Raw genomic sequence first — 22,171 nt, 5'->3', positions numbered from 1 at the left:
TCCCCTCCCTCCCTCTTCTGTTCCACCAATAGCTTTGACCCTAAGGACATAGATTTAAAGTGAAACATCCTAAACCAACTGTTCCCCCTTATCTAGGGCATCCTTATCACAGACAGGACATGGCCACCAAGTGGGGCAATGCCAGGAACAGTATGAGCACCTCCCATGTTCTCCCCAAGCCCTCAGAATCAGGTTCAGAGCTTCAAGAGTTGTTCTGAATAGCCCACCAGGAGACCATACCTCACCCTTCCCAGGCCATCAGTGAGAGACTGCACCAACATAGCCTGTACTCAGCCCTGCCAACAACCTTCCCCTTGAAGCAGGCCCCCTTGGGAGGCTCCCATACTAACACCAGTGAGAGAGCTAAGGGTCCTTTACCCAGGCCTCCTTGTGGGATTGTCTCAAACCCTGGAGGAAGGGCCACACCTTTCCCATCTGGCTGCCATATTCTAGTTTGCTCTGAGGTAGATAATCACCTCTTCTGTGGGGCCTAGTCTCCCCATTGTATGGCTATAGGTTGCCTAGAAAATGTCCTCCTATTTCCCCAATCAGGCCCCTCTCTTCAGCCTGGGGAGCAGTGGCTTTCTGGCCAAGGACTTGCCTAGGGGCCTCCCTCGGGGTTTTTTCTCTTCCAAGGGCTACAGTGTGGCTAACTCTCAGGTCCTCCTGAGCTGACTGGAGCAGGTCCTGCGCCTCCTGAGTCCAGTCTCTATCCAGTGATCTCCCAGATCCTTCAGGAATTTCAATTTCCTAAATCCCAACTCTCTTCTGTGGTCCTAAGATTCAGCCCAAGCCGGCCCCTCTACCTGGGCTATCTTCCACCTCTGTTTTGGGCTCAGCTTCTGCCTCCAAAAATGTTCCTAGCTGACTCACTAGGTCTTCCTCTGGTCCTTGCAGGCATCTCTTTAAAGACAAGGAATAAGAGTCCTGCCTCATATCTGCGGCAGAACCAGGGGCTCAGCTACCACACTCGCACCCTCTTCTTCTTCTTTGTTAGGTAAGGAAAGTCCAGGTTGACCTTGAACTTTTCATCCTCCTGTTATTTCTGTGTGCTAGGATGACCAATGTGCCCTACCATACATATCTTAATGTCCGGTTTAATGCTATTATGCTTGAAAAAAGATACATTCCCAAGATCCATAATGTTAGGAGACATGTATTCATGGGCACAAATTTCAATTCTGGACACAGGCTTAATTTTTTTTTTTATTTAGCTGATGTCAAGCAATTGTTACTGGACACTTATCAGAAGGTATAGCATTTTAAATAGTTCTCACAAATTCATTCAAAACACACTAAAACTCTTTTAGATTTCAGAACAGTCTATAGGGAACTAGAGCGCTGGCTCAGCTGTTGAGAGCACCCACTGTACCCAATCTGGAATCCTAACAGCCATGTTGGATCGCTCATAGCTGTCTACCGTAACTCCAGCTCCAGGGGATCTGCTGTCCTCTTCTGAACTCACATGGCCACACACATACATACACAAAATTAAAAATAAAAGTAACATGTAGGGTGTGGTGGCAGATGCTTTTAATCCCAGCGCCCAAGAGGTAAAGGCAGGAGAATCTTTGTGAGTTTGAGACTATCCAGGACTACATTAACAGACCCTGTCTCAATATATATTTAAAATAAATCTTCTGGGTTGCAGAGTTGGCTCAGTGGCTTAGATCACGGGTTGATTTTCCAGAAGATCTGAGTTCAATTCCCAGCACCCACAAAGCAGTTCACAACTATCTTCATAATTCTAGTCCCAGGGGGATTCAGTGCTCTCTTCTGGCCTCTGTGCTCACGACATACATTCAGGCAAACACTCATGCACACTGAACAACAAATAAATCTTCAAAGCAGACCTACGGTGGTCCATGTGCCTCTGTGACAGAGTGTGGCTCTGCAGAGCTCGGGTTGACAACGTGCTCCTGAAGTCTTGTGGATTTCTTAGGTAGCCACCCGTGCCCTTACCAAAGGATACTGAGTTTGTCTTAATGTCTGCAAGATAGTGGCTTTGGTCACCACTGAAGGAGCCAGTTCAACAGTATCATTGGTCTTTCCACAAACGAAAAAGGTATCCTCACCTTCATAGCTCTTTGCTATGAGACATCGGTGAACTGTGTTTTTGTAGCTGTTTCTTTTGAGGTTCTTTTTGTTTTGTGTCTCTGTTGTTTTTTTGTTTTTTGTTTGTTTGTTTGTTTTGTTTCTCTTGGGGATTTTTGGTGGGTTTTTTTTTTGGTTTGTTTTTAGTTTTTGGTTTGTTTGGTTAGTTTTTTTTTTTTTTTTTTTTTTTGTTTTGGTTTTTCGAGACAGGGTTTCTCTGTATAGCCCTGGCTGTCCTGGAACTCACTCTGTAGACCAGGCTGGCCTCGAACTCAGAAATCCGCCTGCCTCTGCCTCCCAAGTGCTGGGATTAAAGGCATGCGCCACCACCGCCCGGCTGTTTGGTTAGTTTTGATTTTGGTTTTTGAGACATGGTTTCCCTCTGTATCCCTGGCAGTTCTGGAACTCGTAGAGATCCACCTGCCTCTGCCTCCTGAGTGCTGGGATTAAAGGTATGGGCTACCATTCAGTGACATGTCAGGCTTATCAAGTGGAGGTGTCACAGAAAAATCAAAGTTACATGCTCGTGAGAGGAGCCACATGGTCAGCTACAACTTGGATGAGGGTACCAGCGTGCACGGATATCTTAAGTATTGTCAGAGCTTAAATAGTTCCTTTTAAAGAAGTTAAATACAAGTTAGAGAACTTTTTTCTATAAGGGTTGTGGCTAGGCTTGGTGGCGCACACCTTTAATCCCAGCACTCAGGAGGTAGATGGCGGCAGTTCTCTGAGTCTGAGGCCTGCTCTACGTAGCAAGTTGCAGCCCAACCAGGAGTACACACAGTGAAACCCTATCCCCAAGAAAAACAATAGATTGCTCTCACACCTTATTAGACGCTTTCAGGCTGGACAGTGGGGTCCTTGGTCATGATCCCAGACTGGATCTCTGCTAGTCTGTCTCACACTTGGCTCCTGTGTCATTTAGATTCGAGACCTCCGAATCATCGCATGCTGTTGTGCCTGCCTGACATGTCATCCTCCAGTGAATTTGCTTAGAGTTCCATCCTTTCTTAGCCAGCCCAGGATCCCCCTCCACAAAGCCTGATGGGATTTTCTCAGTGATACATTCCGACCTGTAGTGAATGCATACTCTAGGGAAGACTCTGACCCAAGGACTTCTTGGGATACTGCAGGGAACCAACAGCTAATTTGCCTTCCCTCAGGGACTTGGAGGCCAAATCCCTCAGGGACTTGGAAGATATTGATAATCTTCTGTGTGAATCTATATTTCTTTCACCCACAGGTAGTCCAACACTGATACGCATGTCTCCCAAAGAAGCCATTTGGTCCTCAGAGGATGCCTGAACTCTAAATATAGGTTGGACAGAACAAAGAGTGGGAACCACACACATTGATCATGCTCACTCTAGTCAGGATTCCAAGCTCAGGCCCTCTAGGCAATGTCTGGTCTAGCCCAAGACAATGTGGCAGACCCATCTTGGAGACCCATCTCAGCCTGGTCCCCAGCAGCCTGGCCCCTCCCCTAGGAAAAGGAACTGGATGGTCCCCTGCTGCTGGCAGGAACCATTTCCACCTCCTAGTGTCCCTATATTTAGCCATCCGCTGTGACCCTGCAGCCCTCTTCTCCTTTCTCCTTGGCTAGCAGAATGGCCAGGCAGCTGCGGTGGCCTGTTTTCCCAGGCCCTGTGCCTGCTTCCCATTCCCCAGCATCCCCACGGGGGCTCAACTGAAAGCTTTTGAATCCTAAAATAGCATTGTGTGTGTGTGTCTTTGTATGTGTGTGACGTATGTATGTATGTATGTTCTAGGTGAAGTGGTTGGACACTTATATATTTGTCTCCCAAAGAAAGCATTTAGTCCTCAGAGTGTAGACAAAATCTCTTGCATCTATGTGGATGTAGCACCTGTCAGTAATACATTTGACGGCCTATAGCTTAGGCCGGAGATAGGAGGTGAGACATCTATTAGGTAGAAAGGATTCTGGGATAGTACACGGCATGGGAGTTTCCTCTGGGAAGACTGACAAGACAGATGAATGGCACCTGAGCACAGGTAACCAGCCATGTTAGAATAAATGGGCTACTTTAAGTAATGATCTAGTCAGAGAAGGGCCTAGCTATGTGGCCAAGGTATTTGTAAATATATTTTGAGTCTGAGTCTTATTTCTGGGAGCGTGGGGCTGGGAGGAAAAACAATCAAACTTCAACATCACAGGACACACCTCCAAGCCTGAACTCTAAATTATATCTGTATCATCTATATCTGTATCTATGTGTGTATAACACACACACACACACATATATATATATTCCATGTAGGGACAGGATTGCCTATACACTGTGTGTCTAGGATGGAAGGAATACTAAACATAAATTTCCCAAGTTGCACTGGGGCTGCCCCAAAAATGCCTCTTCTTTCCCATTTCCCAAGGCATATTAGCTATTTCCCACAGCAAACTATCTGGCTAGGAAACAAGCCATCCTTTCCTCTTAACCTCCAAGTCTCTCTGTACCTACAAATGTCCACCCAGTGTGAACTTGCAGTGTTCCTCAAACCCAACCTTGGCCTCCACCCCAACCCCTTGCCTTGTACCAAGTACATGCCAGGATCCAGTTCTCTGGCCTGGCCTAGGCCTATCCAGGTGGCCTTCACTGGCTTTCAGCCATGTTGTGTGACATCAGGGCTATTATTCTTGTCGGGTCCTTGGCGCTCCTGTCTAGGCAATGGAGCTGTCATTCACAGTCTTCATGAATTCTCCCAGTGATCTGAGCCTGGGGAATTAGGACTGGAACAGCTACATCTGCAGAGAGTCCATCTTCTCCTCCTGGTCCTTATGCATTCAAATGCCACCGAATAGATGGGACGTCTGTCTACACAGTAAGAAAGAGGTCCTGGTAAGGCTGACTTTCCAACCAGGTCTCCCATGCAGCAAGCTCCATATTTTGCTGTAGGTAGCCGTCCACTAACTGTGTGGCCACCCTGACCGTTTTGCCACACCTGGACTATAAAGTATTTCAGCCTGGCCACGGTTGCAGGGTGTGAGCCAGCAGCAGCTCTGTGGAGGTTATCAGAGTCCCCAGAGGGAATGGGGGCTCCCTGGGGGTAGTCATCTGGAGTGTGGAAAAGCCAGTTGGGAAGGGATTCCGAGAGCAGCAGGCTCCAGGGGAAGGACTCCAGGGCTCCATGAGGCCTCATGAGCCCTCACGGTGCTATTTCCCCTCAGCAAGTGCTGGATATGGCTGCCAGGACTCTACCATTTACAGAGCTGCACAAGAGGCAGTCTCAGACATGGTCTTCGAAAGCAGACAGCATATGTCCAACTGCATGGAAATGTTGTAGCAACAACAAAGCCAACACAATCGTCACTACTTGGAGTTTGCATTCCAGTGGAGGGAAGTGAACAGATAAACAAACACATAACAGAGTCACAAGCTGTGCGCAGAAAACAGAAAGTGTGGCAGAGACTGAGCAAAGCTGGAAACACAGCTATTTTAAGACAGCCTCTGGAAAGCCTCTCTCGGAAATCACATTTGAGACAAGCAGGAAAGGAGGTGAGAAAGGAGGAGTGTTCAGGTAGCAGTGCAAAGGCCCTGAGGCAGGAGAATGCCAGGGATGACAAAGCAGTTGTAAGTACTAAGGAAGGCTGCAGCAGGGTAGAGATGAGAGACAAAGTCACGGTCACAGTGTAACAGAGGCAGGGACAGCCCACGCCCAGCAGAGGTCTTGTATTCTTGTTTGTTTGTTTGTGGTTTCTCTGTGTGGCCCTAGCTGACCTGGAACTCTCTCTTTAGACCAGGCTGGCCTCCAACTCAGAGATTTGCCTGCCTCTACCTTCTAAGTGCTGAGATTAAAGACACAGACTACCATGCACAGCTGGCCTTACGTTCTTAGTCATTTCAACTTACTATAGACAATGTTTTATTTTGCAATCCAGGGCTAGCATACATGTATAAAATAAGTGAAGCAAACAGAAAAATATGCACTGTGTATTTTGTATTAATTAAAAATAATGCAGGCACCACGAGGCATGGTTTGGCGTGTCTTTAATCCCACCCAAGAGGTAGAAACAGGCAAAACCCTACAATTACAGGCCAGCCAGAGCTACATAGTAGATTCCAGTCTCTACTTATCCTGGCTCGGTGATGACGACGGTGGTGGTGGCTGTGGTGTCCAGTGTGGCTGCTCATGCATATGATTTCAGCAGTCAAAGGCCACAGCAGTAGGATTGTTTTGAGTTTAGAGCCACCCTGGGCTACAGAATAAGACCCTGTCACAAAGCAAAACAATGATAATGCTGGCAATGACCTCAAAGCCAGGCATGGCAGAACCCATGACATCATAATACTGAAGCAAAAAGACTGTTGTAAAGCCTGCCTTTACAGCAAGACTCTTATCTCACTAATAACATAAAACAAAATGATGTTGGCTCCAATTTCCAATTCCTTTCCTGGCCTGCTAAAGGGTTGCAGTTTAAGGAGTACAGATGGAGATGCATGTTTGTGAGGAGGAGTGGTGGCTTGCATCCATCTATCTATCTATCCATCTATCTATCATCTATCTATCTATCCATCCATCTATCTATCTATCTATCTATCTATCTATTTATATCTATCTATCTATCATCTGTATATAAAATAACCTATAATTTATGCAGATTTATCTAGTGTATTTAGTGTATTTAGTTCTGTAAATATTATATTTTGCTTTGGTGTTGAGGGTCTTGCTTGTTTGTTATAGAGACAGAATTTTCTGCAGCCCATGCTAGCCTCAAACTGACTATGTATCAGGTAAGACCTTGAATTTCTGATCCTCCTGCCTCTACCTTCTGAGTTCGAGGTAACAGACCTGTGTCATCACACCTGGCTGACGCTGTTCTGGGGATCAATCCCAGGGCCTTGTGTGTGCTGGACAATAACTCTGCCCAAGTGAGAGGCAGCCACAGCACACATTTTTTAAAAAGGTGTCTGCAGAGGCAAGAGGGCGAGCAGGGACTGGCCACAGCTGCTAGATTTACTGACTTTTTTTGGATGTAGGTGTAAGTGAGACAACTCCAGCGTGGCTGCCAAGCTCTTGGTCTGAACAGTGGAAGGCTGGAGGGACCTGAAGGAGAAAAAAGACCAAGTTCTAGTTTTGACCAGTTAGCTCTGACACTTAAGAGCTGGCTAGGCATGAGGAGAAGCAGGGAGAGGCTAAATTAGAGATTCAAACATGGCCTGCATCATCACACCTGGCTGATGCTGTTCAGGATATCTGTGAGGTTCAGGGCTGAGAATCTGCCTGAGGGAGTCCCAGAGGGAGTACCCAAGGACACAGACTTATTAAAAGGTGGGTGAGAGCCAGCCTAGGTACCACAGCTCTGCAATTAAAGTTGTTCAGGAGGCTGAGGCAGGAGGATGTACACAGTTCAAGGCCACCCTGACCTACTCAGTGAGACCCTATCTCAATTAAAAACAAACATTTCCTAAAGCTTGTGGATGCATCTCAGTGCTCAAGAGCCTGCCTAAGGTGCACAAGAGCCTGTACCCAATCCCCAGTACTTCAAAATTAAATAAATAGCACACAAAGGTGTGAGCTTGGAAGGGCGAGCAGGAGAGTAGGAAGCCGGTGGGCAGAGTGGGCGGAGACTCGGGGACCGGGTGGGCAGTCCTCACAGAGGGAGCATGGTTCTTCTAAATCCTGTGACTCAGAGGGAACACTGCTCTGCTAAGCTAAGCTGGATAAGGACAGAAAAGTATCCACTTGAGCATCTTCGACTTACTCATCAGGCAATGGAGAGCCACGGACACTCCCGAGAAGCACTATAATATTGAGGTAAGCAGCACTTTAAAAGGAGTCAATAAAAATTGCGTATTATTTCTTTATCATGGCTTGAACACTCTCTGCCAGGCCTTATGCCAGCTTCACAGATGATAATAAGTGAATCTTCCCCACCATCTCCAAGGGAGGTGCTATTGTTATTTCTGATTTCCAAGTCCAGTGACTAACCCAAGGTCATATAGGTCACATAGTCAGAAGCAAAGCTGGTCTGGACCCTATGCCACTGCCTTCCACTCATAAGATCAGAGCCTAGACACAGACTCAAGCCTTCTGGGTGATTTCCCAGTCATCAATGACCTTGAGAAGGTCATGGGTGGAGTATAGTGATGCCCAAACCCTGGGAACTAGGGCCTGAAGTCTTGATTTCCAGCGAGCCTTCTCTGTCTCTAACCAGCCCCAGCTGGCCCTGGGAGTCTGAATCAGCTCTGAGTCTTGGCTCTATTGATTGAGCACCTTGTGGGCCAGAGAACTGGAGCAGCTACAGGATGTGGTCTGTGCTCTTGAGCAGGCTGTGCCCTCTCTAGGTGCCCACCCCTCCTACACACACACACACACACTCATGACCCAAGGCGACTAATTTCTTGAGGACTCTGTTGCCAACTGGCCCCCGTGTGCTGCTCATGGGCTGTTTGGGCCCCGAAGGATTCTATTCTAACCCAGAGTAATTGCTACCAGAGATAGACATGGGGCTGTGAGGGGAAGGGGAGAGAGGAACCAACTGGCCCTGTGGCATTGGAGAGATGGAAGTGGGTAGGATAGAGTGATACAGCAGCCAAGTCAACAGCAAAGACCGGGAGACCCAATAGAGCAAATGAGGAGACACCTATAATGCAAGGACTGCAGCCAGCCCAGGAGGCTCCATCAGACTGAGCAGCGTCCATGAAAGCAAGATGGGGACAGAAATGGAGCTGGATTGTGCACTGTATGTAATCCCAGGAGAGAGGTTGGGGCAAGTGGGCCAAAGCCTCAGGGTTATTCTAGGCTACATAACAAGTTCAAGGTCATCCCAGAATAGAGAAGCAGCAGGGAGAAAGCAAGAGGAAGAAGAAACTTGAACTGAAAAGTGTCGACCAGGAGAGGGAGGCTGGCTACTGAGATACAGAAGCAGCGGGTGCAGACTGGGGCCACCCAAGCCTTGGTTCAGAAGGTCTCATCAGAGCTAGCCGTCCTGGGCAGTTATGACTATGACACAAGAAGTGGCTTTGTCCACTGGCCCAGCCCAGGTTCAGATACCATCTTTCAGAGCACAACAGTCTGAAGTCCCTCCTCCCCTGGGGTTCCTGGCCTCTTCCTTGGCATTGTGTAGCTCCCAGCTACCATGCAACCTGGTTCTAGGAAACTAGGTTTCTGAGGGTGGCTTTGAGGGAAGCTTCTCTGAATCATGAGCTAGGAGAACCAGCCCCGGTCCTGTCTGCCTCTGTTCTCCCTGTAGCCTTGTGCTCTCTGACTTCCCCAAGGCAGCAGGTCCTACATCTGCAACAGAGCTGGACTGGAGATCTCTGAGACCTGTCCAGCATGTCCTGAGTCAGCGGCAGAAGCAGGCCTCACAGGAGACTGGCTGTCCACTACCCACTCAGCCCCTGTCTACTCAACCTCTGGGTTACAGCCCTTGGCCTCACCAGTCAGAGAATACTCAATTAAGAATATTGCCTGTATCTGTTTCCCATGCTGAAACCCCAGCCCTCAAGGAGATGAGTAATTGTGGGTGGTGTGACCTTTAGAAGGTGATTAGATTCTATTGTGTGTGTGTTCTTATTTTTAAAAATCCCAGAGCTAGTAGCCTCGCCATCACCACCATAGTATCCCCACCATCATCTGTGAGAAGGCAGACTTTTCTCAGACACCTGGCAGCACCTTGATCTGAGACTGCCAACCCCAAGACTATGGGAGGAAAACTGTTGTTTATAAACCATCCAGATTCTGGTACTGTTATAATATGGTCACATATGTGCCATGTCAGGGCTAGTAGAAGCCAGAGGCTCAGAGAGGAGCAGGATCTTGCCTAGGGTACCACAGCTCTGTCAGTACTAGGGTGTATTGAGGCTGTGTAAATCCCACACTCACAATGAGATACTCCTGCAAAGCCAGAGAAGGTCTGGTAGATGGCCAGTCCAAATTTGGTCTCTGATGGAGTCCATGTGACCCATCTTGTCCCAGACCCAGGAGACTTAGGAGGAGAGAAGGGCGGGGCCGTGCTGTGTTCATCCATGCTCCATGCACAGGGGTGAAGAGGTTATAGGGGAGAAGTGGCCTTTTCCCAGGTCATTTACCTCTGCCAGCTGAAGGGAAGCTCCAGATGATGTGGGCCTCAGAGTATGAGGTACCAGCTAGCAGCTGCCAGATATGTAAGCTCAGCTCTGTGGCCCAAGGCAAGCACAAACTCTGTACCAGAGGGAGCTTCCAGCGTCCAGACAACATCCTCATGGACAATCCAGAATGCTCAACTCTGTGTCATTGCCCTTCAGCCACAGTCCTCGGCTATCAGTCAAACACTGCTCAGGCGCTGCTGTGGCAGCATTTGGCTGACATAGAAATCAGACTTCCTGACACTCCAGGTGGGCTTGGTTACTACAGAGAAGTCTGACTTAGCATAGCTGAGGGACTGGGAGGCAGGTTCAGCTAATAAAGTGCTTCCCGTGCAAACATAGAAACCTGAGTTCAGATCCCACATACCCATGTTAAAAGCTTAGGTATGTGCCTGTAGTCCTGACACTGGCAGGTAGGGTTTGGGGCAGAGATAGGTAGATCTTTGGACCTTGCTGGCCAGCCAGGCTGGTTAAATCCATGAGCTCTGGGTCAATGAAAGACATTGTCTCATCTATCTTTTAAAAATCCAAAAACCAAAAATGGAAAAGCAAAAACAAAAACAAAAACAACAACAACAAACAAAAACAAAAACAAAAAGGGCAACAGTGACACACACCTTTAATCCTAGCACTGGGGAGGCAGACGAAGGTGGGTTTTAGGTAGAGGCCAGCCTGGTCTACAGAGCAAGTTCCAGGACAGCCAGGGCTACACATAGAAACCCTGTCTCAAAAAGAACCCAAAACAAACAAAACCAAAAATGAACAAAAAATGGAGAGTGACTAAAGAACACACCCAAAGTGGATTTCTGCATTCACATGCACCCTGCATTCACCACCCCATTTCCTGCCCCTACACCTGTGTGGCAGTGCAGGTGCCACCCCCCCACACACACATAGACATGCCCATGTACACGCATATATCCCACAGTACATCATATGGATATACACAGAGAGGAATGTACACACATGGGCATGTACACATGTATGTACACACACACACACACGCATGTACTATATGCTACAGTGCATATGCATGTGCACACACATTCATGTATTCCTCCAACATTCAGCTCAAGAGGCTGTCTCCATAGAACCCCTGCCGCAGCAGCCCCAGCGTTCACGCGTTCCACCCAAGGGCATCAAGAGACCTGGCCTGTCTTATGCAGGGAAGGGCCAGAACTTTCAATGCCTCTGGCAGTCCTCAAGCAAGTGGGACAGCAATTGGTCATTACCCACTCATAGATCCTCAGGGTGCAATGGTGGAATGTCTCTACACACAACTCATAGGATACCCAGTAGGATGGGGCCCAGGTGCCACAGAAGAAACCTACTCAGAAAATCCCATCCCCTACCCAAGGGATCTCTCTCTCTGGAGCTCACCTGTCTGCTCCTAACAGTTTCCTGGCATCTCTTTCTAACCATGTCCATGGCTCAGGGTCTCCTTGGGGAGAACAGGCTCAAGCCAAGAGCTATGGGATTTCCTTCTTCCTTTCTTCTTTGAGATAGTCTCACTATGAAGCTGAGGTTGGCTTTGAACTCTGGGCAATCCCTTTGCCTCTGCCTTCTAAATGCTGGGATTATAGGCATGAGCCACCATACTTGGCTGGACACACTTTGTTTTTGAAGGCTCAGGACTACACAGTTCTGAGTAGCCATGTTGGCTCCAATTTTTCCTGAAGCCCTCTTAGTGATAGAAAAATCACGGGCTCAGGATGGAAAGCAAGCCCTGGCTCTGGCCTCCAAGAAGCCATTTCACCTGATGCCATCTCAATGTCCCCATATGAAAAGAGCCATCAGGCCTGAAGGAGAACTGCAAGCCAGCCTGGCTTGTGCACCCTACATCTGCTCATCTTACAAAACTGACTGACAACCACAGCCACAGCCCTACTGGGGTCTCAATCACTGCACAAGAGCTGAGCAGAGGGCCACACTTCCATGACCTCACCTTGTCCCCTGAACTCTGACACAAGCTAAATGAAGATATGCAAGATTCACAAGTCCAAGAATTGTGGTGCAGCCAGATGGGCCTTCCCCAGCCTTTCTGCTAGTGTGAAGCTGAGCCTCCATCTCCATGCTGAACCTAAATCCACCCTGCAGTTCTGATGCTCACTGTCCAGAGACTGCCTGTCACCCAGACCCTCCTGAGAGGAGATGGGATTCCTTGCATCTGACTCAGACCCTGGGGTGGAGAAGCCACATCCCTTGGGATGACTGAGAGGGAGAAAGTGAGTCCAGGGAAATTCCCACACAGCTTTGAGATCCCCACCAACTGGGAGCTGCCTTTATACTCATCTTGGGGGGAGGGCAGCAGTCCCCCCCACAACCCCAGACTGAGTCTGAGGCTCTGGGAGAGGGTAAGTGGGGGATAGGGAGGGAGGGAAGCAACAGGGAGCAGATACCCCAGCTGTAGCAAGTCCCAAAGCTGCTCCTAGGACAGCCAATGCCCTGAAGATGACCTCGTCCGCATCACTCGGTCCAGGTTCACGCTCACATCCATTTCTCCAGTAGCCACAGACCAAAAAAAAAAAAAAAAAAAAAAGAAAAAGAAAAAAGAAAAAAAACCAAACTTAATTAATTTAAATTTATTTAGCTTAATACATAAAGAAATCACTTCAGCATGTAGTCAATATTAAAAGCAAAGTGTGACAAATTCCATTCTTATTTTGTATATCTCATAATTTCAGGACTTGCCCGTCAGACTAGCCATTTTTCAAAGACACGACGGCATGACTATAACAACTCCAAATTGGCCAGGGATTGTGGCTTCCCAGGAAGATTCTGGAAGATGCACCAGGTGTCGCGTGCTTCCTGAGCTGGAGAGCCAGAGGCAACCAGTCTCACAACAAGCTCTGGAGGCAAATGTTATCTCTTTTGGGGAAGACAAGTAAGTCAGCTCTGAGAAGTCGAGTAACTCCCAAAATCATGGAACAAGATGGGGGTTTCTTGCATGCCTCCAGTGTGGAGATGTTACTGCCCATTCTACCCAGCATGGCTGAACTTACTATCTCTTGGATGGATGTCCAGGCTTGCCAAGCCAGGCATGGCACACCAGGAGAGACCTTCATCCACCTTTCCTTCACAGAGAAATGGAAGACAGAGAGGAGGTGGGCTGGTCATGCTCAGAGCTAATCCTCCCCTTCCCCTTCCCTGTCAATGGCTTCTACAGGCCATGTCTGTTGCTGCCCTGCCTTGCCCTGGGTGCTGCCTCTATGGGGCTTTTCTCACCTTTTCCAGGCAAGGGGATAGTTAAGAACAGTGAGACTAGGGAATGTTCCATTTAGACTCTCCTCCTTATCACCCCCACGAAGACTCTAGCATCCCAAAGCCACCAGGATGACTCTGACATAGTAGAAGTCCAAGCTCAGCTGATAGAATGGAAGGGCTACATGAAAGTGTGACTTCCTGGGAGGCCAAAGTGTTGGCTAGAACCTGCCCCTGAATGCGGGAGGAAGGCCTGGATAGGACCATGGGCAAAAGGGCACCAGAGGATCTGTGTGTTCTGTTTCTCCTCCCAGGGCCAAAGACATTCTCCTATTGGTCCACTTCATCAACTCCTGTGCAGCCCTTCCCCCATGCTCCTGTTCCATCTACCCATGGATTCAGTCAAGGAAACCCGCGAGGTTTGCACAGCAGACCCTTATGTCTGTGTCTCAGACGGGGCAGTGGAGTCCAGGAGGCGATGAGACTTGGTACTCAGGTCACTGTCTGGGCATTGGCCATGGAAATGTGTCTAGCTTCCTTCTTGCTCTCAGGGACAAGTCAGGGCAAGGCCCCTGGAGGGCCACAGCATTTGTTGGCCACAAAGCTGACAGCCCAGCCATGTCCCTGGAGCGACCTGAAGTAACAGATGGCAAGGTCTACACAATTGGTTAGAAATACCCCTAGATCCGCAGTTGCCAGACAGGTCTGGGCATCTTCCAGACATGAGAGGGAACGAGCCAGAGCCTTTGGGGCTGGTGCAGGGAGGCTGGGGGTATGGGTGGGGTAACAGGAGGACTCGTGAACATTTGGTTTCTTCTGAGGTCACTGGCTTGAGTGGCAGGATGGAGTGTGGGCAGGGCCTGGAGGGGATCAGGAAAGGCTGAGTGCGGCCAGCCAGGGTGAACCCAGGCTGAGAACTGCCCAAGGAGTTGGAGCTAGAGAGAGCCTGGGAAGAGCAGTGGCCACCAGGTCCACTGTCCCTGAGGAGAGTTTAAACCCATCGCCTGCCTTGTTTTCTCCACAGAACATCTACTTGAAACGCATCCATAGCCTCCGGCTCACCCACCTTACCCACAGGCTTGGGATTGTGCCCGTTGTTGGCTTGACTTTCCTCTAGGCCTTGTAGCTAAGAACACGGCTTACCCTGAGAGTACACACACTGATGTAGGTATGAGAGCTGAGAGTTGGCCTGGAGTGTGTGCTGGTGTGGGCCACAGCCGTGAGGAGAAGGTGACAGCCTCTGAAGTCATCTGTCCCCTCAGGGAAGTGGTACTCTAGCCTTGGTGCGGCTCTTTCATAGAAAGGGGGGAGGGCAGCCAGAACCATTTGTTACATGAGACTTCAAGCAAGGCTCATCTTCCCCAGGGCTCCTGATGGCTCACCGGCACCTTTGGTAGAAGTTCTATGGAGGGCCAGAGACCTGTCTCGGCACAAATTTTTGCCTGTTCCCAAATTTCTCCTTTTAATAAGGATACCAGTATTACAGGGTAAGTCTTTCCTAATGACCTCACTTTAACTTGATTAGACAGGAGGGTGGCACACTCCAGTCCAGTCTGAGCTACATCATGAGACCCTGTCTCCTAAAAATAAACAAAAACAAAACTCCCCCTCAACCCCCCCCCGCCCCAAATATCACTGAACAAAAAGACATTAATCCCATGTTCTGAGATACAGGGAACCAGGACTTGAGCATGAATTTGGAGTGTCAGGACCACGGAGGGTCTGTGTAAGCTCAGAGTCCATGCTCAGTCCTACTCTGGTGACCAAGGGGAACCTTAGACTTCACTGGGTTGGGTCTGGCTGCATACTAGTCCTGTAATGAACTATTTATTCTAAGATACAGTGTAATGTTCCCACCTCCATATTCTGGTTTAACTGGGCTGGGCTGGCACAGGCATTGGGGGTTTTGGTAAACTCTGGTGAATCTGTCCTGCAGGCAGGGACAGCCGTCTGTGTTTCCTGTCTGTGGGTATTTCATTTTGTTGCCTCATCGGCAAGTCCTAGCCTGGCTAGCAGAGCTGCCAGCATCTGCCCAGATCCAGGTTGCTCTGGTGGAGCCAGGTGGAGGCAGACAAGGTAACAAAGAGTCTTTGTCCCTGCTCCTCCATACAGAGGTGGAGCCTGTGAGCCTGGGCTGGTCCTGCACGAGGAAGGGCTGTGGGAATTTCCCAGTCACCTTTCCCAGGGTTGTATCAGGAAGTCCTTACAGGTCAGTCTGTCACAGGGAAGAGATGAGAGTTGGGGCCTTAGGATTCTTTTATTGCAATTTGTAAAAAGATCTATTGCTTTTTGGCTTACGTGCATGTGTGTGAGCCTGTGTGAGTTTTATATGCATCATGTGCTTGCAGGAGCCCAAGAGTCAGGAGAGAATGTAAATACCCGAGAGCTGGAGTTAGCTGCAGTGTGGGCGCTGGGAACTGAACCCCAGGCATCGACAAGGACAGTAAGTTCTCTTAACTGCTGAGCCATCTCGGTCCCAGCCCTGTGATGGTACATCTAAAGTAAATCTAAGGTAAATCTGAAAGAGGTCAAAGAATAAAATCTCATGGAAGGAGGGCAGGATAGGTAATCAGAAGGAACAAGGCTACCAAGGAAGAGCAGCCCCTGTCGGTAGAGAAAAATCTCTTGCGTACTGTATGGATGTCACACCTGTCAGTCAAAGCTGATTGGCCTGTAGCTGAGGCAGGAAGTAGAAGGCGGGACATCTGATAGGCAGAGAGAGTTCTGGGATAGAGTCTGGGAAGATAGGGCTCACAGGGACAGAAAGGAGGACACGTGTGGAACCTGAGGGGAGGTAACCTGCCACATGGTAGAACTTAGATTAGAATAAATGGAATATTTAGTTATGATCTTATTGGGGGACGAGCCAAAGCTATGGCTTAGGTATTTGTAAATAAATTTGAGTCTCAGGGTCGTTATTTCTGGGAACAGGGGCATGGGAGGAAAAACACCTTCCAACCTGTCACCTGTCAACAATGTGTTCTTTGGCAAGTGGCAGAATTTCTCTAAACTTCACTTTCCACATCTGTGAAATGGGAATTGTAGACCTAATACCAAAATCATCTGTGTGCCTGTGCGTATTTATGTGGTGTGGTGTGGTGGATGTCCGACCTGTGAGAAGCAGCATCAGGGCTGGCCAGCATGACGCCGTCCTTCAGTTTCCATCCATCCATCCATCCGTCCGTCCGTCCGTCCGTCCGTCCATCCATCCATCATGAGGCGAGCCAGTCTGCTCCACGTCTCCTTCACCCCTCCTGGGACTGCACACAACACACTCTTGCCCCAGATTAGAGCACCTGTAGCTTTGCACCTGTCTTCTGTCCTCTAGACAGAGGAGCTGGAGGGAGGGGCCTGGGGCCCCCGACTCCAGGGCTTCTACAGTCTACAGCTGTAGGCCCCTTCTGAGAAGCACTGCTGGGCAAAGATAAGCATCTCAGGGGTTCTCAAGAAGTCCCTCGCACACCCGAGCAGCTTAAGCATGCTTTGTTCCAACAGGTGCTAGGAAGTGCTCACATCTGTGTCCGGTTTTGATTTCCCTCAGACAGGGCAACCTTGGCAGGGAGGCACCAAGTCTCATGCATTCCTGTGAGCCCCTCCTGGCCCCGTACAAAGCCTGGCATAGACTATGCTTTAGTTAAGTGTATGAGTGAGTGAGGCCATGCTGAAAGAACTCATGAGTGTGTGAAACAAGTCAGAACCCCAGCCCTCAAGACAGAGAAGCTGGTGGGTAAGTCCACAATACATTTCATGGAACAGCAGTCCCAGAAGCACCAGGGTCCCTCATCTATGCCCAGCCTCTCTGCCAGATAAGTTCAGGACCTCCTGGAGACTCTGAAAGAAAGTCTCCTTCAGATACTTTTTATACACCAACAAGAAGTGGAACAGGAGTGGTTGTGAAGGGACCAAGGCCACACAGTCACTTAGTGGCACAGCAGCCTAGTGCTCAAGTCTCTTGCTCTCTGACCACCAGGGTTCCTGCCCTCAAGGCCAGCTTATTCTGCCTACTGGGGGAAGGAAGCAGAGGGCTCCGGAAACCATAACCAGGGAGAGTGGTTGGGAAGTGGGGATACAGATCAACGTCTGGAGAAAACACAGAGGCTCTATGTATGTCTTCCTTCGTTTACTCATTCATTCATTCAATCACAATTCATCTATTCCTCCCTTTCGTTCATTCAAAATTCACTCGTATGACAAACTCCCTGACAAGTCTTCCCAGGTCACACCTGGGACAGGGCTCCAGGGGCACAGTGCTGAATCTGACCTGCCTGCACCTGCCTCAGAGAAGCTCCCAGAAATAGAGGGCAGGACTGTCGCCAGGCCATACTGCTGTGTGTGAGCAGAGCCTGAGGTGGGGCTGGGTGGGCAGAGCACAGAGTCTGGGAGCAGTTGCATAGACATGTCTCCCCCTTGAGTGTGGCAAAGCTGCTGGGCACCTAGAGCCACACAGAGGACTGTGGTCCACAGGAGTACAGTGAGGGACACAGGCAAGGAGACATTAGGATTTATCTGCAGGCCTGGGAGTATAGCTCAGCAGCTAGAGTGCCTGCCTAGCATGAAGGAAGCTTGGGTTCCATCCTCAGCACCCCATAAACTGGGTACGGCATCACACAGCTGTAGCTCTTACCCTGAGGAGGCAGGAGCAGTTGAAAGTCATCCTTGGCTACATAGCCAGTTTGAGGAGGGCCTAAGCTACTTAAGACTCTGTCTCTAACCGATCAATCAATAGGATATCATTTAATTTAAGGAAAGGAAAGTCCATCTAAGACCTGCTGGTCAGACATCCAGGAGACTCCAGGCCAGGCACAGAGCCTAAGAGGTGTCAGAGTGGAGTGTGGTGATGTCCCAGGGCCACTGTGACTGCTGGGAAGTGGGAGACAGACCAGATAGGACAGTACAGGGCTGACACTGTTGATGGAGAGGAAGTTCCTCCCCAGGGGAGCCCAGGCCACTTCCGCCCTCCACTTGGAGCTAGGTAGTGGATAACAGCTGGCCTCAGGCCTTGAGGCCATGGGGTCTTCCTGCTCAGTCACACAGCACACGAAGGAAATAACTTTATTAGTTAGTGGGTGAAAAACAGGAAATGTACGCTGTGACTTGGGCACCGGCCGGGCCTCACTCACATCTAGTTTCTAGGAAACAGACATGTGGCCTCAGACAAGGTTGGTTTTTCTCAGCCAAATCTTTCTGGAAACGCCAGCCTTTTCTTGGGAAAAAAAACAACAACAACAAAAAAAAAACATGTCCCGTAGGTCCTCCAGACAGTGGGGTAACAGTGACACATGTCCCCACCCCAACAGAGAACTTACTCTCCCTCATAGCACATCCCAGACAGACTTCTATACGGCCTAGGGCAACAATGACTCTGTGTCTGAGCCCCTACTATGTGCTGTATGACACAGAAACAAACTGGATCCATTACCACACAACAAGAGTAAGACTGTCAAAGTAGGCTAAAAAAAAAAAAAAACAACTTTAAGAACTTAGGACAGCTCAAAATCAAAAGAATAAAGCAAAACTCTCCAGTTGGAAACTGATTGGAAGGTTATTATTAGGTAGAAGTGGAGCCCTTGCTAGAATGTTTACATAAAGTGGCCCCACTAACGATTCAGCCAACCATGAAGAAACAAAACTGTTGAATTCCTATCAGACAGTGGTAACAAGGTTTGAGGGACCAAGTAAACAAAGTAGCCTCTGTAAGATTTTAGCAACTGCAGAAAGAAAGAGCCAAATGCATGGACACAGAAACAGACTGCAATGCCTGGGAAATGTAGCCACTTTTAAGGATTTTAAAATTATTATTAAGCGTGTGTGTGTGTGTGTGTGTGTGTGTGTGTGTGTGTGTGTGTATGCGTGTTTACAAGAGTGCAGGTGCCCACAGAATCCAGAAGAGGATGTCAGGATGTCAGAGCTCCTGGAAGGCTCCTGATGCTAACTTGAGTTGAAAGCATGCTTTTAACACTTGAGCAGTGGCTCCAGCCCATGTGGCCAACCTTAAACACACAGAGATCTCCTCCGCACACTGATAATGAACTGAGCTGTACTGCAAATCTAAGAAACTCCGAAGACCCAGGGTCATGTGAGTCATGCTCGCTGATAAAAGAATTCTAGAGTAGGAAAATCAGAAAAATAATTTCTTTTTAAAATTAGGGAAGTAAGGGAAGAAACTATGACTTACGTCAAAACATATATTTTAAAACTTGATTAAAAAATAATATCTGTCCATGAGGAGTTATAATTCCCAGCAAGTAAACAACTTTAGAAACTTAAAATTTGATATTTCCACACATACCCCAAAACCTGTAGCAAGCATTTTACTCAATTCTGAGTCAGCGTCTCTCCCAGTGTAGCCCAGCCAGGCCTTGAACAAGGAATCCTCCTGGTTTAGTCTGCCCTGTAACGAGATTACAGGGGTGAATCGCAAGCCCTGTTTAACAGTATTGTTTTTGTAAAACACAAATAAGAGCTGGCAAGATACATCTGGGGCTAGAGGTGCTTGCTCCCCAGGTCACACAGGTGGAGGAAAGAACCAGTGCCTGAAATCCTCTGGCTTTCCCATGTGTGGTGACAGGCACATCCACATACATACACACGGATAGATAATGAACACATGTAATTAACTTTAGTAGTGAGAGAAGTAAGTATGCCTGCTATTGCCATGTCTATCAGCATGTTATCAGACACTTTCAAGAATAATTAAGGAGAGGGGAAAAAATGTACACGCTGAAATCCAGAAGGAAGCTAGCAGCCATTTTCCAGATTATATGATTTTCTACACAGAAAAGCAAAATAATTTGAAGTCAATTATCAGACTTAAGCGAGTTTAAAAGTTTAACACTTTGCCTGATGTAAAATTAATATACAAAAGTCAATTGTGTTCTTATACAACACCAGGGGTGTTTTTGTTTATTTGTTTTGTTTTACTACAAAAGGTACTTTAAGAAGGATAATTCTCACTATCAATAAAAATATACACGTTGGAATAAATCTAATGAAAAGTCTCAGATTCTGAGCAAAGCTTCATTGGAGGGAGACACGGAAGTTATCCTAAATAAGTTTGGATGTATGCCATATTCATGAATAGTTTGCCTCATGCTACCAAAGACAGCCTTTCTCCCCAGAGACCCGTGGAGTCTATGCAAGCCACATGAGATTCCCCATAAATCTCATATTGGGAGAAAAATGTGTAGAATGCGTAGAAGAGCAAAGGTCCAAAGCAGGCTTCCCCAGCCATGGACTAGCAATCTGCACATCAATAGGAATAGGTTAACAGATTGGCTTAGAACTAGTGCATCATAATACAAACAAGAAAACCTTTACCAACCACCTTTGGAGAAGGCCAGAAACTCCCCCTGACACACTGCTGAGTCAGGACAAAGGCGCACTCATCCAGACTTGCTGTTTAAAGTAAACTTGGAGGAAACAAACTAGTAGTTTTTGAAAGGAAGTTGTTGTTTTCTTTAACAAAGGAACTGTATCTAATAAATAAAGACTAATAGAATCAGAATGTCCATCTTTACAATGCGGACAGGCAAATTTACAGGATGCGGACAGGCAAAGTACAAAGCCAGCTTAGAACAGCAGTGTAAGGCCATTCTCAGAGAGCAGTAGACTTTCTTAAAGGGATGTAGAAGCCAGTTTGAAGCCCCTCCCACTCCCAGGCAAGCTGGGGGTGCTCAATGCAGCGCAATAAATAATAGCAAAATATTACAACCCCTTGAGTAAGGCAGAAAACAGCAAGTCTATACTGTAAAACAAACAAGTGAATGCTTGGAAGAGCTGAGGAGAAAGAGCTACTCTTGCCTAATTTGAGTATTTGAACTTTTTCTGACATCTTCCAAATCTTATCAACAATATTTTGAAAAGACAGCCAAGGAACTCTGATCTATCAGATTCGTGGTTCTATTGCATGACCTGGGGGTAGATAAGAGCCTTTGTCTTTCGGAGAGACTTAGTGAAGTATTTATGTGTAAGAAAAATGGTTAATATCATTTATTTTAAAATAATTCAGGGCTGGAGCTCCAGCCTGAGAACGAGAGTCAACAGTTGCTGAGGTTAAATGACCAGTACACCACCGTTTCCTATCATTCATACCATTGGGTCTCCAAAGCACACAGACCCATGTTCTTATGCACTTAGCACGTGATAATGAACAAACTCCAGTGATATAGTGTCACATAAGCCATCATCTCTGACACAAGAAGCCAACAGCAATGAGAATCTGAAAATGAATTGTCTTTACCAGCAGATTAGGGGGTTAGCACAGAAAGAGAGCTAACACAGCGAGGCTGTGGGAAACCGTGCTTGTTTCTTGCTTTGGTATGCCTTGAACTGAACTGTTCAGCTAATTCATTAAATGCATGGTGGCTGGTGTCATGAAATATAATGCAGGGATAAGGGGACACCTGGCAGGCCCATGCCAAGGTGTCCCCCTGAGAAATCATGCCCTATGACGACCTGGTATAAGGAAGGTTTATTAGAAAGGGTGGGGCGTGAGGATCTGGAGAAGGGGTAGAGGCAGGACGGACATAAGGCAGAGAAGGACAGAAAGTCCAGCTGGGGACACATGGGAACAGAGAGAGAGAAAGGGGGAAAGAGAGAAGAAGGAGAGAAGGAAAGAGAAGAGAAGGAGAGAGAGAGGGAGAGAGAGAGAGAGAACACACTCACTGGGGTAATGAGTGGTCTTCCTTATACACTGTGACACCTGGCTTGCACCTAGCAGGGAATGGCAGTAGATGATGATGCAAGCTGTTGCTAGGTCACTGTTGCTAGGTCACTGTTGCTAGGTCACTGTT

At 48.0% G+C, this 22,171-nt stretch overlaps 1 pseudogene; it reads left to right on the top strand.

Annotated features, from left to right (window-relative positions):
* Positions 1-22,171, top strand: part of LOC114623891 — a 40,499-nt pseudogene that overhangs the window by 5,328 nt on the left and 13,000 nt on the right.

The sequence above is a fragment of the Grammomys surdaster genome, unplaced genomic scaffold (assembly GCF_004785775.1).
Source record: "Grammomys surdaster isolate TR1022 unplaced genomic scaffold, NIH_TR_1.0 203, whole genome shotgun sequence".
Classification (NCBI taxonomy): Eukaryota; Metazoa; Chordata; class Mammalia; order Rodentia; family Muridae; genus Grammomys; species Grammomys surdaster.
The sequence above is the reverse complement of the archived record's forward strand: the minus strand, read 5'-3'. Positions and strand labels throughout refer to the sequence as shown.